Here is a 15,690-nt window from a genome sequence, read left to right as displayed (position 1 = left end):
AATAAAAATCGTAAATTTTATATATCACTACACATTGAATTCAAACGAACTAGCCACTACACTGTCAAAAGGTAAAACAGTTATGTTTCCTTGTGAGATCAAGCTAAATAAACCAAGATAATTTGATAAGACACAATATAAAAACAAGCAAAATACATTCAAAAAATAATTTACTAATAAGAAACTTTGAGCACTTTTTTGTTATTATTTTTTAGGGGTTTTTCACCTTTAATTTACTAGGAAAGTGGATATTACAGACAGGTAATTATTGGGAGCAGAGTGAGGGAAAGGGTTGGCAAAGGACCTTGAACCGTCGCCGTGAGCACCATGGTGCTATATGTCGGCACACTTAACCCCTAGGCTAGGTGCCGACAACTCTTAGCACTTTAATAAAGCTCCAACATTGACTTAGAACTTGTTCAGTTAATTTTTCAATCCAAAATATTTGACTTGTTATGTTGTTATGATATTTTTGAAGCACATGACTGCCTTCTTTTTAGACACGTCTTTTGACATTTTCAATTTTTCACAGAATTAACGTTAGTCTTGTTTATAAATATGTTCGTTTATAGCTCCACCCCTTTTGAAAAAAGCATAATCTCATATGAATTTAAAGCGACAGTGACCAAAATAGCACAAATTGGATCAAAGCTAAAAGTGGCTTTTTTTCAAAGAGTTATAAAAACATGTATTCTGTATGGTACTTTGAGCTGAAACTTCGAATACACACTCTAGGGAATTCAGAGACTTATTTTACATCTTGTAAAAAGGGGCATAATAGGTCTCCTTTAAATATGTAGGATTGACCTAATGGTGGGAAAAGGTATTGCAGTCCAAATTAAAAATATTGGAGAGGGGTTTTTTTCCAACCGCTCCCTTCGACAATGACTGGATGCACATGCAGGTTGCCAGATTGACAACACAAACAGGATCGAGCATGCCTGACGATCGAGCCTTACAATGTAAGCTGATCAGCTAATGTTTACATTTGTAATATTTGTATTATTTGCAAATTAAAAACCACCTCATGTAGATATTTACAATTGGTTAAACAGGCAGTGGGCTGGTTATAGAGACCAAAAAAAAAACATACATTCCAACTCGAGACGCATATTTTCTTTTTATTTAATACTTTTTTCTATTATTTAGAAAAAAAGACAGAAGAGGAAGAAGAGCGGTTGTCATAGGGGTTACAAATACAAGCCACAATATATCTAAAGCACATTGTCAGATATCAGTCTGTCCAGGATTTTGAGATCACTGAATTTATTGCAAAATTAAGCAAACACTGCCAATTTTTTTCTGAAATGTCGCGGATTTCTTGCAAATTCTGTGTCTAGACGCTTTTTATGATGTCTCACGACATTGATTTACCCCAAAAAAAGGCCATGTGGATGCAAACAACCCTCGCTAAGCTGTTTTACACACATCAATATCGTAGGTGGCAGAATTAACCTTAACATTCTGTAACTCAACATTTAACCAGACCAGTTGTAACTCGGCATTCAACCAGTTTAATCCCTCTATTCCCTATTTATAATTGACCTATCTATATATGTAAAAACAACAACACTTCTTTTACTTTTTTATCTGTACAATAGTTCAGTGGATTTTGCTCTAAAGTTGACAAATAGCAAGAAGCTATGAAAAAAAGGTTCTTGTGAAGGAGTTTAAATTTACTTTATTATTTTTATTTGTTTTATTATAAATATGTTAATGAGTTTATTTGGTTACATATGAAATATTGAAATTAAATGTTATTTTATAAGTTACAGAACCCAATGTCTGACACTAGGAGTAATAAAAAATATATATAATGAAGATTTTTGTCTGTGGTGTATTTTTACAGCAAATCAACACAAAATATTGCCGCAAATTTTAAGAAAAGTCACAGCAAAATCAAACATTTTAGGCCACAAAAATCTGAAAAAGAGACCTGCGGACTGACATATTGTTTATGATGACATACTCAAGTCTATTTTTCCCAATACTTTTAAATCAAGTCTTAGGTTAATCACCAGAGTATCTCCATACAGTGTATTTCCTTTATAATTCCTATCCATTGAGCCCCTTGTTGGAGGATCAACCTGAAACCGAGTTATGGCTTTTCTGTTACTTACCAAAAGTATTTGTATTTGTTTATCTTTTCTTTATTATTTTAGCTGCTACTTCACACCAGAAGGGCTGTATTTTGGGTGAGCCCAAAAAATGTGAAAATGGTTAGCCAGGACGCACATTTTCAAAGGAGAATTATTTTAGCATTGTTTTCCGACAAACAAGTATGTTCACTTGTTTCCTAAATATCTGTAAACATATTCTAGTATTCTAATGCTTTAGAAGAGTCAAACACTTATGCATATACAAATTAATGGTGATTTTCTTATTACTTTACCAAAAGAACAAAACTAAAATGTAATTTTCACAGTATGATATTGCAAATCTGGGCATGTTTCTGATGGCGATCAAAAAAATAATCATCAAAAAATTTTAGCTGCACAAAATAACAAAATGAAAGCCATCCTGAGGTATGACTTCTGCTCTTCCATCTCTCTGAGCAGCTCATTTAATCAGAACAATCGTTTAATTTGCACCGTCTGAAACCACTCGGTGGAACAAATATAGAGGGATTACTGGCTGTTTTATTAATATTCCACGTGCAAGGACAGTCCATTCGTTTTTTCTCTGAGATGAACATTAAAATGCTGGAACATTGCTTCTTTAAATGTCTCCTGCCATAAGACAAAGAGACATATTGCCGAGCACTTACATTTAAAATATGCCATAATGTTATAAACTTACAGTTGAAGTCAGAATTATTAGCCCCCCGGAATTATTAGCCTCCCTGTTTATTTTTTTCGGAGAGAAGCTTTTTTTCAACACATTTCTAAACATAATAGTTTTAATAACTCATTTCTTTATTTTATCTTTGCCATGATGACAGTAAATAATATTTGACTATATATTTTTCAAGACACTTCTATACAGCTTAAAGTGACATTTAAAGGCTTAACTAGGTTACTTAGGTTAACTAGGCAGGTTAGGGTAATCAGGCAAGCTATTGTATAACAATGGTTTGTTCTGTAGACTATCGAAAAACAAATATAGCTTAAAGGGGCTAATAATTTTGACCTTAAAATAGTTTTAAAAAAATTAAAAACTGTTTTTATTCTAGCCAAAATAAAACATATGAGACTGTCTCCAGAAGAAAAATATAATCAGACATACTGTGAAAAATTCCTTGCTCTGTTAAACATCATTTGGGAAATATAAAAAAAGTAAGGGTGTGTGGGGGGGGGGGGGGGGGGGTCTAATAATTCTGACTTCAACTGTGTACAAAAATTGTATTTAAAGTGTCCTGAGAAGTCCTTTCTGCTATTCAGTCTCATTAACTAAGACTAAGAGCAGAAACTAAATAGCACTAAATAGCAGAAACTAGCAGAGAACCTTAAGTTAAAACAATTGTATAACTCACACAGACTGAAACTATTCAACGAGACAAATGCAGAGGGATTACTGATTGCTTTATCAATATTTTTATGCAAAAAATGTCTGCAATCATTGGTTATAAAATGTATCAATAAATCAATGTAATGTGTTTTACATAATCTTTAAAAGTAAATACACAAAATTAACTAAATTAAAATTAAATTATTTAAATGAATTAAAATGGGAATAATTTCAATTAAAAATAAAATTTATTAACTAATAAAAGATAAGTTTGCAAAAAAAAGAGCATTTTAGCACTCTAATAAAGCCCTAACAATTTAACAAAATGTTTAAGTCATATTTAAAACAACAACAACAACAACAACAACAACAAAAACAACAACAATAACAATAATAATAATAATAATAAAAGTGGAATAGAGAAATATATAGATAATACATTCATTCATTAATGTTCACTCATTCATATATTTTCCTTTGGTTTAGTCCCTTTATTTTATCAGGGGTCGCCACTGCGGATGTTTCACACAGTGGATGCCCTTCCAGCCGCAACACATCACTGGGAAACATCTATACACACTCATTCACACATATACACTACGGACAGTTTAGCCTACCCAATTCACCTATAGCGCATGTCTTTGGACTTGTGGGGGAAATCGGAGCATTCGGAAGAAACCCTCGCCAACACGGACAGAACATGCAAACTCCATACAGAGATGCCAACTGACCCAGCCGAGGGTCGAACCAGCGACCTTCTTGCTGTGAGGTGATCGTGCTACCCACTGAGCCACCGTGACGCCTAAAGATAATGCATTTAAATAAATTCAAATGTGGTGCTTCAAAAACATATATACACAAAATTTCAACTAAATGTAATTTTTTTCATGATTATCTTGATTTTACTTCTTTATAAAATTTAATTTAATTTTTTTTTTCCCGAATACTAATTTTTGCATAATAACCTTTGATTTTTTGGTCAAATTGGCTTTGGTACTGACTAATCTACACTGAAAAAAGTTTAAATGTGTTAAATTTAAACAAACAAATTAAATTTAGTAATATTCAACTTAATTTGTTTGTTTAAATTTGACACAAATAAATTGGTTTTCAGCTACTTAATTTCAAAAAAAAAACTTTAAATTCAAGGAATCCTCTTTGAATAACTTTTTTTCAGTGTATAACTACTATAGCTACTATCCTATAGAAAGTATTCATCTAAAAGAGAGATCTTTAAGAAGTGCACTCATTTACGCTGGGCACTGTGTCTGTGTGTGTGTGTGTGTGTGTGTGCGTGTGTGTGTGTGTGTGTGTGTGTGTGTGTGTGTGTGTGTGTGTGTGTGCGTGTGTGTGTGTATATTTCTTTCTTTCCACTTATTTTACCCTAAATCCCCTTTAACAAAGACCATTCAGGGATTTGAATTATTTATTTTGATTTAATTGTAATTCTCTGGCAAAGAACCATTTTAAATTGGGCCATTAAAAATTCGAGATGGCATGGTGGCTCAGTGGTTAGCACTGTCATCTCACAGCAAGAAGGTCGCTGGTTCGAGCCCCGGCTGGGCCAGCTGGCGTTTTTGTGTGGAGTTTGCATGTTTTTCCCATGTTGGCGTGGGTTTCCTTTGGGTTCTCCGATTTCCCCAAACACATGCGCTATAGGTAAATTGAATGAACTAAATTGGCCGTGGTGTATGAGTGTGTGTGAATGAGAGAGTGTGTGTGAGGGTGTTTCCCAGTGTTGGGTCAAGGCTGGAAGGGCATCCACTGCGTAAAACATAGATAAGTTGGCAGTTCATTCTGCTGTGGCGACCCCTGATAAAAAAGGGACTAAGGGACTAAGCTAAAGGAAAATGAATGAATGAATGAATGTATAAAATTCGAAACTTTTTAACTTTACAAACAAAGTATTTAAACAGGCCTGAGGAATCACGTCTGCGTTTCCATCTCAAATTATAATCACAACCAGCAGAGTCCATTTAATCAAAGCAATCACATAATTTGCACAGTCTGAAAGCACTCAGTGGGACAAATATGGCAATCATTGGCTACTTTTGCACTTTTGTTGCACAAAGTATTCTTCACTCCAGTCATTTCTCCCTAAATAGCAATTAAAGTAATTTGTGATTCTACTACTCTTAGAATTAAAATGACACATAATATAAAATCTGCACATTTCCTCACATTACAATAATGTAAATGTGGGCCTATTATTATTATTATTTTGCTTTGTCAATATCCCATAGTCTTATGACAGTCTATTGCGTAGTTTGACTGAAACATAATAACTAATAAACCAACATAATGTGTTTTAAAAGAAGATAAAAGACTACGCAATGTCAAAATTAATTAAATAAAAATTATTTGCTAACTTTTAGCACTATAGATGAACTCTTACCATGTCTGTCATATATTAAAAATATTGCATATTTAGATTGAGTCATTTAGCATTTTGTCCAAAGTGACTTATAATTGAGGAATTGAGGAATGCGCTTTCGTCACCAGAAATAAATCAGAGGTAAGACTTTCTCATACAGTACATAGCAGTTGGCTTATGCATTATAGGCTTTACTTTAAAGTAAATATAAAGTATAAATATGCATATGATAAATCCTACTGCTAATAATTATAACATACGAATGCAAATTGTCATGAATAAACTTCAAAATAGCAACGCGCCAACAATGCGCTTTAACACGCCTCCTTTTTAGATCAGCACACCCATGAGTCCACAAAGTGGCGCACAAGGATTTGCCATTTAAACAATGTGGCGCAAAACTTGAAAATTAGAGTTGCACTGGACTGAAAATAGCAACAAATCGCACCAAACACATCTAGCGTCTTATTGCGCTGGGTGTATGAAAGAGCCCTTTAATGCGACACTAAAATAAATTTACTTTAATTAAAACTTATATTTAAATTTAACTCTTTATTTCCACATGCAAGAAAGGTCCGTTTGTTCGTTTTTACCTCCCTTTAATCAGCGTTTTGCTACTTTAAAACACTTAGAAACTAAAATCGCCAGAACATCCCTTTGTCTAAGTGTCTCCTGCCACTTAAAATATGGGCAAGAGCTTCAATTTCAATTCCCCATTACACCTCAAAAATTGACAAAAGCCGTCTTAGCACTGACCCTTGTCTTCACATGAAGTGCACTTAAGAGGGAACAGCAATCTGAGTCTCATATGGGAGCGGCGACGGTGAGCACCTCTTGAGTGCCATCTGTCAAAATGAGCTCCGTGTCCCCTTTAAAAAAACCTCCCAGCAGAAGAATCGCTCTGAATTTCCACCACGGATCGATTCCAGCGCTGAACATGCAGGCGGAATACACAAGGCCTTCAGACGGTGGCTTCATGAATAATTCATCAGGGAGCGCTCACTAATAAACATCTCTATGAGGTCTACAGGTCTCTCCATCCGCAGCTTCCTTCAAACGGGCCCCCGGAAAAGCCAATAAGTTTAACGTGTGGCTAATGAAATCGCTCTCATCGTCATCTATCAAAAGGAGGAATACACGCAGAAGGACGCTCGATAGTTTATTAGCATGGGGAAGATTTAAAAAATATTCCATTATGTTTTTATTGATTTGATATAGAAGCTCGAATCCGCTTTCACAGTGGCCTAAAGCAGTCATTGAGGAACCGTTTGGCTATAGAGGATAATAAATGTCACAAAGCATGATGAAAGGCACAGCACAACAAATTAGTTTTAAAAATTGGGTTTCTACCTAAATAGGGAACTCTTTGCACCCAAACAAAGCCATATTAAAAGCATATTTGTGTCATAATTTCTCCCTACATTCTTCATTGCTGTGATGCATTCAAATGTTTTTATTTTTATTTTGCAATTGATATTATGTTTATTGGGAGTTTGGTTTGATTCTTTTTAACTGGGAAAAGTTCATTATTTTAATTGTTAAAAAAAAGAAAAATTAAAAGTCAATTAAAAATATGATGTTCTATAATTCATTTCTATTATGATTTTATTGAGCTGATGAAGCTTGTATTCACTTTCAGAGTGGCCTAAAGCTGTCATTGAGGAACTGTTTGGCTTTAGAGGATAAATGTCATAAACAATGTTGAAAGGCACAGCACAACAAATTAAAAACTGGTTTATTTGTGAATTAGGAACTTTCTGCACCCAAACAAAGCCATACAAAAACATATTTGTGTCATAATTTCTCCCTGCATTCTTCTTGCTGTGATGCATTTAGATGTTTTAATTTTTATTTTGCAACTCTTATCTATTTTGGTTTGATACTTTTTAACCTGGAAAAGTTATTTTAAAACAATAATCCCCAAAATCCCCAAAAATTTAAAGTTATTTAAAAATATAATTATCATAATTTATTTCCATTATGATTTTACTGAACTGAGGAAGCTAGAATTCATTTTCAGAGTGGCTTAAAGCAGTCATTGAGGAACCGTTTGGCTATGGAGGATAATAAATGTCATAAACCACGATTAAAGGCACAACACAACAAATTAAAAATTGCTTTATTTGTAAATTAGGAACATTTTGCACCCAAATGCCATTTAGAAACACATTTATATGTTTATTGCAAGTCATAATTTCGGGTACATTCTTATTGCTTTAATGCGTTCAGACATTTTTATTTGTATCTGTTCTCTCAGAAATAAAGGTACACGATCTGTCACTGGGGTGGTACCTTTTCAAAAGGTGCACATTTGTACATAAAAGGTTCATATTAAGACCTCAAAGGTACATATTAGTACTTAAAGGACAAAAGTGTTCCTCCTAAAATTTTTAGGTACTAATACAGTATATACTTTTGAGGTACCAATATGGACCCTTCAAGTACAAATGTGTACCTTTTGAAAAGGTACCACCCCAGTGACAGCTCGCGTACCTTTATTTCTGAAAGTGTGTCATGATCACCAGTGATCTAACCCTTATAAATCAATAAAGAACTATCATTATTACCTGACCTACAATCCTGTTACCATATGGACTACAAATCCTGTCATGCACCACACTCACACACCGGTTCCGGTTCACAGATGATTACACTTATACACATATCTGGGAGCTGATCAAAGACTGATTACACAGACTATATACACTGCTCACATTCGCACACACTTTGTGTAGTCTTGTTTTGCCCAGCAAACATTACAAAGCGTTTTCCTGTTTGTCTTGCCATGTATTGATCCTTGTCTGTTTTCTGTTTTGATTGTTTGCTGCCTAGCCTGACCATTTGCCTGTATTTTGACAACGCTTTTTGGATTATCTTTATGATACCATTTGCCCATTTTTGACCATTGCCTGCACAACTTCTCTTTAAATAAATTGCACATGGATCCTCAACTTCACAGTCCAGTGTACACAGTTACAGTATCTTGCCATTGTTATTATGTTTATTATTGATTCCGGTTGGATTTTTCAAAGTAAATATTTCAAATGATTTTTAATTTATTTTATATTTTTATAATTTTTATATTTTATTTTATAATTTATTATATATAAGTTCTTTTATTCATTTCTATTATGATTTTGTTGAGCTGATGAAGCTTGAATTCACTTTCAGAGTGGCCTAAAGCAGTCATTGAGAAACCCTTTGGCTTTAGAGGATAAGTGTCATAAACAATGATGAAAGGCACAGCACAACAAATTACAAATTGCTTTATTTGTGAATTAGGAACTTTTAGCACCCAAACAAAGCCATTTAAAAAACATATTTGTGTCATAATTTCTCCTCACGTTCTCATTTCCGTAATGCATTCAGATGTTTTTATTGTTATTTTGCAACTCTTATTATGTTTATCGGTGGTTTTGGTTAGATTATTTTTAACCTTAAAAAGTAAATGATTTCAATTATCTTTAGAATTTTAAAATAAAGTAAAAGCAAAATTGAAAGTCACTTAAAAATATAATTTTCTATAGTTATCATTTTACTGAACTGATGGAGCTTGAATGCACTTTCACAGTGGCCTAAAGCTGTCATGGAGGAACCGTTTGGCTATAGAGGATAATAAATGCATGGTTCGGGATCTGTAGAGCTGCGCATCGTTGGATTTGCTCTTCAGTATTTGGACTGATTATTAAACCACACTGAACTGAGCTAAACTGAACTGAACTTAAACACTGCAAACTGAACTACACTGTTCCTATTTACTGTTACCTTTTATGTGAAGCTGCTTTGACACAATCTACATTGTATAAGCGCTATACAAATAAAGGTGAATTAAATGTCACAAACCATGATCATGATGAAAGGCGCAACATAACCATGTTTTTTTTAATTGGTTTCTACCTGAATGGGGAACTTTTTGCACCCAAACAAAGCCATACAAAAACATAAACATTTGTGACAATCTCTCCCTACATTTTTATTTTTATTTTGCAGTTCTTGTTGTGTTTATTGGTGGTATTTTTTTTTTAGAAAGTTATTTAAATGCAGAATTTTTAAATAAAATAACACTTAGTATAATAATATTATACCGTAATTGAACTTTACATTTTTTTTTACTAATTTCAGGAACTGTTTGCACTCAAAAAGAGCCATATAAAACACATTTATGTTCATATATGTGTCATAATTTATACATTCTTATTGCTCTTAACACATTTAGACATTTTTATTTGTATTTTGCAAGTTTGATTCTGTTATTTATTACATTTTTTTACTTATCAAAGTGAATTATTTCAATGATTTTAGCATTTTAAAATAACAATGATTTTTTAAAGTTGCTTAAAAATATAATTTTCCATATTTCAGTTTAAGAAAAATTGTACTGATCTAATGAAGCTCGAATAAATGTACCAGAAATTATTGTTGTTCATATTTTTAATTCATTCATTCATTCGTTTTCAATCAGATTAGTCCCTTATTTATCAGGAGTTGCCACAGTGGAATGAACCGCCAACTTATCCGACATGTTTTACGCAGCGGATGCACTTCTAGCCGCAACCCTGTACTGGGAAACACCCATGCACTCTCACATTAGCACACACTCATCCACTACGGCCAATTTTGTTCATCCAATTCACCTATAGTGCACATCTTTGGATAGTGAGGGAAACCAGAGCATCCAAAGAAAACTCCACACAGAAATGCCAACTGGCCCAGCCGGGACTTGAATCAGGGACCTCCTTGGTGTGAGGCGACAGTGCTAACCACTGAGCCACCGTGCCACCCTTATATTTTTAATCCAATATAATTAAAATATATATATATATATATATATATATATATATATATATATATATATATATATATATATATATATATATATATATATATATATATATATATATATTAGACTACACACAAATTACAATAATGGAAATGTGGAGCTACTGTATGCTTGAAAAGACTGTACAAAATAATAGGTTCACACTTTTTATTTTATAAAATAATTATCATGCATTACTGCTACAGTACTGGCTAATTTAAACTGAACATCATGTGGTGCTCTGCAAAAAAAATCAATACTAAGGTCATTCCTATACATTCAGGGCTCATTAAACCGCCTTTCCAGTGGCTTAGGAGCAAAAATAGAAATGCGGTTGGACATTCTTCACCCTGACAACATAATCTACTATGTGTTGTTTCTATGCTTTGTTTTTTTCTCTCTCAGTATGATGCCTGGCATTCAGATTGTACACAGTTTCACACTGACTCACTCGCTTTGCCGTTCTGTGAAAAGGAGATGTGATTTGCATGTTAACAGGCCAGTGCAGTATGCTGTTTTTTTTCATCTGCAATATTATTTTAATACAGGCACCTCATCGGTTGGGCGTCTCGGAAGAGTTCTTTGAGCCTTCAGGGAGATTCATCACAGACAGAGGTTTTATTAGTGCAAAAAAAGTATGTAGGGGCCTGTTTGCATTTAATGTGACAAAGCATTTTTGTCACAATATGCATAACATGGGTTTAGGCCTGTCATGATATCTATTTTTTGTTGTACGATATATTGCACCAAAATATATTGAGATAAACATTATTGTCATTTTAAAACCATTTTATGCCACTCATTATATAATGCCAGAATGACAACATAATAAAGATAAACATAAATAAAGATAAACACAACATAAAGAGATTCTTAAGAATATTTAATTTAAATATAGTCATTTTAACAATTTAATAATTAGGCATTGGAATTAGAGAGCTCTATTTTAACGATCTAGGCACAAAGTCTAAAGCGCTTGGCGCAAAAGCATTAAGGGCTTGTCCAAATCCACTTTTGCTATTTTACAGACAGAAAAAATCTGCTCTGCACCACGGCGCATGGTCTAACAGGGTTGTGCTTATTCTCTTAATAAGTTATGAGTGTGTTTTGAGCATAACCTGCATTAAACCAATCAGAGTCTCATCTCCTATTCCCTTTAAGAGTCAGTTGCGTCGTGCCATGGCACATTTGCTATTTACATGACGGACTTTGTAAGTTCAAAAACTGAATGCTTCAGTAGCGAGAAAACAGTTAAACAGACCATCTGCAGCGCGAGAATAGAGAACGAGCCTCTTTACTTTCCTTTTACTCTTTACTCCTTTACTTTCATGGCACAAGGAAACTGTGGAAACTCATTCCACTGAAAACATGCATTAGCCTACATATTTAATTTCATTTGTTAAGCACAAAGATTTAATTCAAAGCTATTTCTAAATTCAGTTCTAATTTCCAGCAAACGAATAACTGAACAATAATAATGAAGTGTGGTCAAAAAACTGAGTTATATCCAAACACACGTCCTGTTCCTATGCCCCATATAGTGATGTATACTAGGGTTGGGCCGATAGACAACATGATAGACAACACGATGCTGAGCTAGCACCACGGATCCTCCGCCCCGTCCCCGTCCCCGTCGCAAACCCGCTCGCAAAAAATACACACTTTACAGTAATACGTCTAAGTTTTAAAATAGCATTTTAGAACAAAAACGATCCACATCCACACTGTGTTTTTAATAGCATTTCTGAACAGTCCTCTGTCCGCTGAAAACGCACATCCCGTGACCACACACACACAGCCACACACTATGTCACACGCTCGTCTGAGCTCCAGACAGCAGTGCACGTCAGACAGATTATTTAGGATGTACGTCGAAAACCTCAGATACTGTTGGTTTGTGGACGTCATTATAACGACACAGTTCACTCTGATTATTCATGCCCAAGTCCCGCGGAAAAAGTGATGGACAGGTGGTAATTTGTGTGTAACTCATCTTTATTTATTTATGATTTGTTTATGGACAAAACAAAGACCATGTTGGTCAGGTAGTTGAACCGGTAGGCTACAAATAATTAATTCGTTATGAATGAATTAATTAATTATTAATAAATAATTAATTCACCTCCGCCTATGACGACGAGGCCATCATCCATGTTTCACATTAGACATCGTACAATGGCAAATTGGTCGACATTGCCCAACCCTAATGTATACATCTCCAAATCCCGACAGGTGGACAAATCTAAACTTTTTTTAAATCTATTTTTATATTTATGTAAAAAATAAAATTTTTTGTAACATTTTAATCCTTTAATTTGTTTCATATGTAAAGATATTTGTGTGTTGCTGAACATCCTGTGTGTATGTGTAAGCGTTTAGACTCACATAGGCGCATAACTAACGCACTCTGTGCTGCACTTTAGAGCAGCTTTTAGCTGGTCAATGGGGCGGTCTATTTCAGTTCCTCAAAATAGCAAATCGACAATAATGCGCCTTAACACACCTCCTTTATAGACCGGCACACCCATGAGTCCACAAAGTGGCACAAATGAATTTGCTATTTAAGCAACATGGAACAAAACATAAAAATTAAGGTTGCGCTGGACTGAAAATAGCAACAAATCATGCGCCTTATTGCGCCAGGTTTACGAAAGGGCCCAAAATGTTAAACGCATATCCTAAAAATGTAAATACTCTAGTGTTTTTTTAACCATACTGACACTGACACCTCCAATAGAGATAGAGATGTTGCTGATCAGCTAAATTGTTGCTAGAATTAGTTTTTAAAAATGATTCAAAAATGATTGAGGTCATGTCCATGTGTTGTGTGACAAGTCAATATATTGATTATTTTGACAGGCCTATGTGGGTTTGTGGGTTTTTAATAACACTCATGTGTGGTACAGAGCGCTCCTGTGAAACAGATGAAGAGTGTGATGAAATGAGATTGAAGGGTCTCAGCTAAATCTGAACATAAGTGCTCATGAGTGATTAGTCTGAGCGCATTGTAGAAATTGTGTTTCCACAATGCACCCATACAGACTCTCGTTCACACGCATACACGACGGACAATTTAGCTTACCCAATTCACCTATAGCGCACAAGGGTGAGTAAAGGATGACAGAATGCTCATTTTTCAATGAACTATTTCTGTGACCCTTGTGTGCTGTTGGGGATGTTTTCATCCACTCTGGAGGAATTTTAAGGCTTAATTTGGCCACAACTTTCTTTGGGTTTCAGCAAATTAAATGATTTTTGGTAACAAATCTTATTTTGACACATATCTTGGGGAAATGTTTTGGAATATTTCAAAAACTCAACAAAACACTCTCTGGGCAAATTGACTACCCATTCATTATGTTGAGGGCTATTTTTGCCCCATTGACTTCCATTATAATGACATTGCTCATGAGAGATGCGTCTGAACCCATACCCATACAGACTCTCATTCACACACATACACGACGGACAATTTAGCTTACCTAGTTTACCTGTAACCCAAGATAACACTTTATTTTAAGACACAATCTATGATAAAAACTACTGGTGTATTACCTGCCTATTATCAAGATACTACTTGTTTATTAGTAGCTATAAAATATGATCTTATTCCAAATCCCTAACCTAAACCCAACTACTACCTTACTAACTATTAAAAACCAGCAAATTAGTAGTTAATTGAGCAAATAATCTTAGTTAATAGTTTGATAACAGTGTAAATTGCCACTTAAAATAAAGTGTGACCCAAAAATGCTGTTCTTTTCCACTCAACAAATGTTGATAGGCCCTGTCAGACTTCAATAAGGACAAAAAGCCCCATAAAACTACCATAAAGCAGTAACAGTCACACTCAAAAATGAGAAGATGGAAACTCAGAGCGATTTTAGAAAGACACAAGGGTGAGTAAAGGATGACAGAATGCTCGTTTTTCAATGAACTATTGCTGTGACACTTGAGTGCTGTTGGGGATGTTTTCATCCACTCTGGAGAGATTTTAAGGCTTAATTTGGCCACAACTTTCTTTGGGTTTCAGCAAATTAAATGATTTTTGGTAACAAATCTTATTTTGACACATATTTTGGGGAAATGTTTTGGATTATTTTTATTTTTGATTGCTGATCAACAGTAAAAATGACACATTGCACCTGTTCCCAACAGGGAAAACCAGCAACAATCAAGAATGCATGAATATATGCTGTCATGGCTTTGCAATCAAAAAAGAGTCATTATAACGGAAGTAAATAGGGCAAAAAGAGCCATGAACATATTGAAAGGTAGTCAATTTGAACAGTACACAAGGGTTAAGATCACCAACTCAGCAAATGAGTCGATTTGTCAAGCTGCAGCTGGGTATTTTAGTCTTACCTCCAGGGAAAGATCTTCAGCACAGCACGCACAGAGGTCAAGCCATGAGGAAGCAGGCTGGGGAGGCTTGATCAGGCCTGATGTTATTCTTTTGCTCCTTACTTTGCTCCAGAGTGGGGTTTTGGCCCTTGGGCCCAGCCAGAGTCACAAAGCTGTTGAAGAAAAAACAAAAAACACAAGGATTAAGTGAGGTACAACCAGTCAATTAGTGTTTTTTGTCTTACATATGTTTTTGCTCTTTTCGATTAGTATGCGGACGGCGTGCTGTGCTTTTCGCAGTTAGGATGGTAAAAGCTTCTGTAAAAAGTTGCCTTTTTAATTTCATCTCCTGCCGCTGCAGAGTCAGTGAGTGTTTCGCTTTTAAGATGCCGTGTGAAGTTAAAAACAGGGAAAACTCAAGACCCATGCATTCTGTTGCTCTCCAAAGTTCCCTTTAAAGGGCTCATATTGTGCGTTTTCATTTTTCTTAAGTGTGTTATCTAGGTCAGTGTTGAGTTACCTTTAAAAGTAATATATTGCTCTTTTAAAAAGTAACTAAATTTGTTGCTAAGTTACTGTTATTTTTGTGTTTTTTTAAGGATAAGATTAAGATTATGATTAGAGGAAATCTGGGTATTCTTAGGCATAGTCGAATAATAAGAGATGGGTATATGGAAACGGCCATATCGTGAGCCACAGACACCAT

At 34.7% G+C, this 15,690-nt stretch overlaps 1 protein-coding gene across 1 annotated transcript in view; it reads right to left on the bottom strand.

The window, feature by feature from the left end:
* Positions 1–15,131, bottom strand: part of sntg1 (syntrophin, gamma 1) — a 97,666-nt gene extending 82,535 nt beyond the window's left edge. The window contains exon 1 of the mRNA XM_056451185.1: positions 15,006–15,131. The gene's annotated coding sequence lies outside the window, so the exon portion shown is untranslated. The remainder of the gene's footprint in view (positions 1–15,005) is intronic.
* Positions 15,132–15,690: the final 559 nt, after the last annotated feature.

Source organism: Danio aesculapii, chromosome 24 (genome assembly GCF_903798145.1).
Source record: "Danio aesculapii chromosome 24, fDanAes4.1, whole genome shotgun sequence".
NCBI classification, from domain to species: Eukaryota; Metazoa; Chordata; class Actinopteri; order Cypriniformes; family Danionidae; genus Danio; species Danio aesculapii.
Note: the sequence above shows the minus strand (reverse complement) of the source record. Positions and strands in the feature narration are given on the sequence as shown.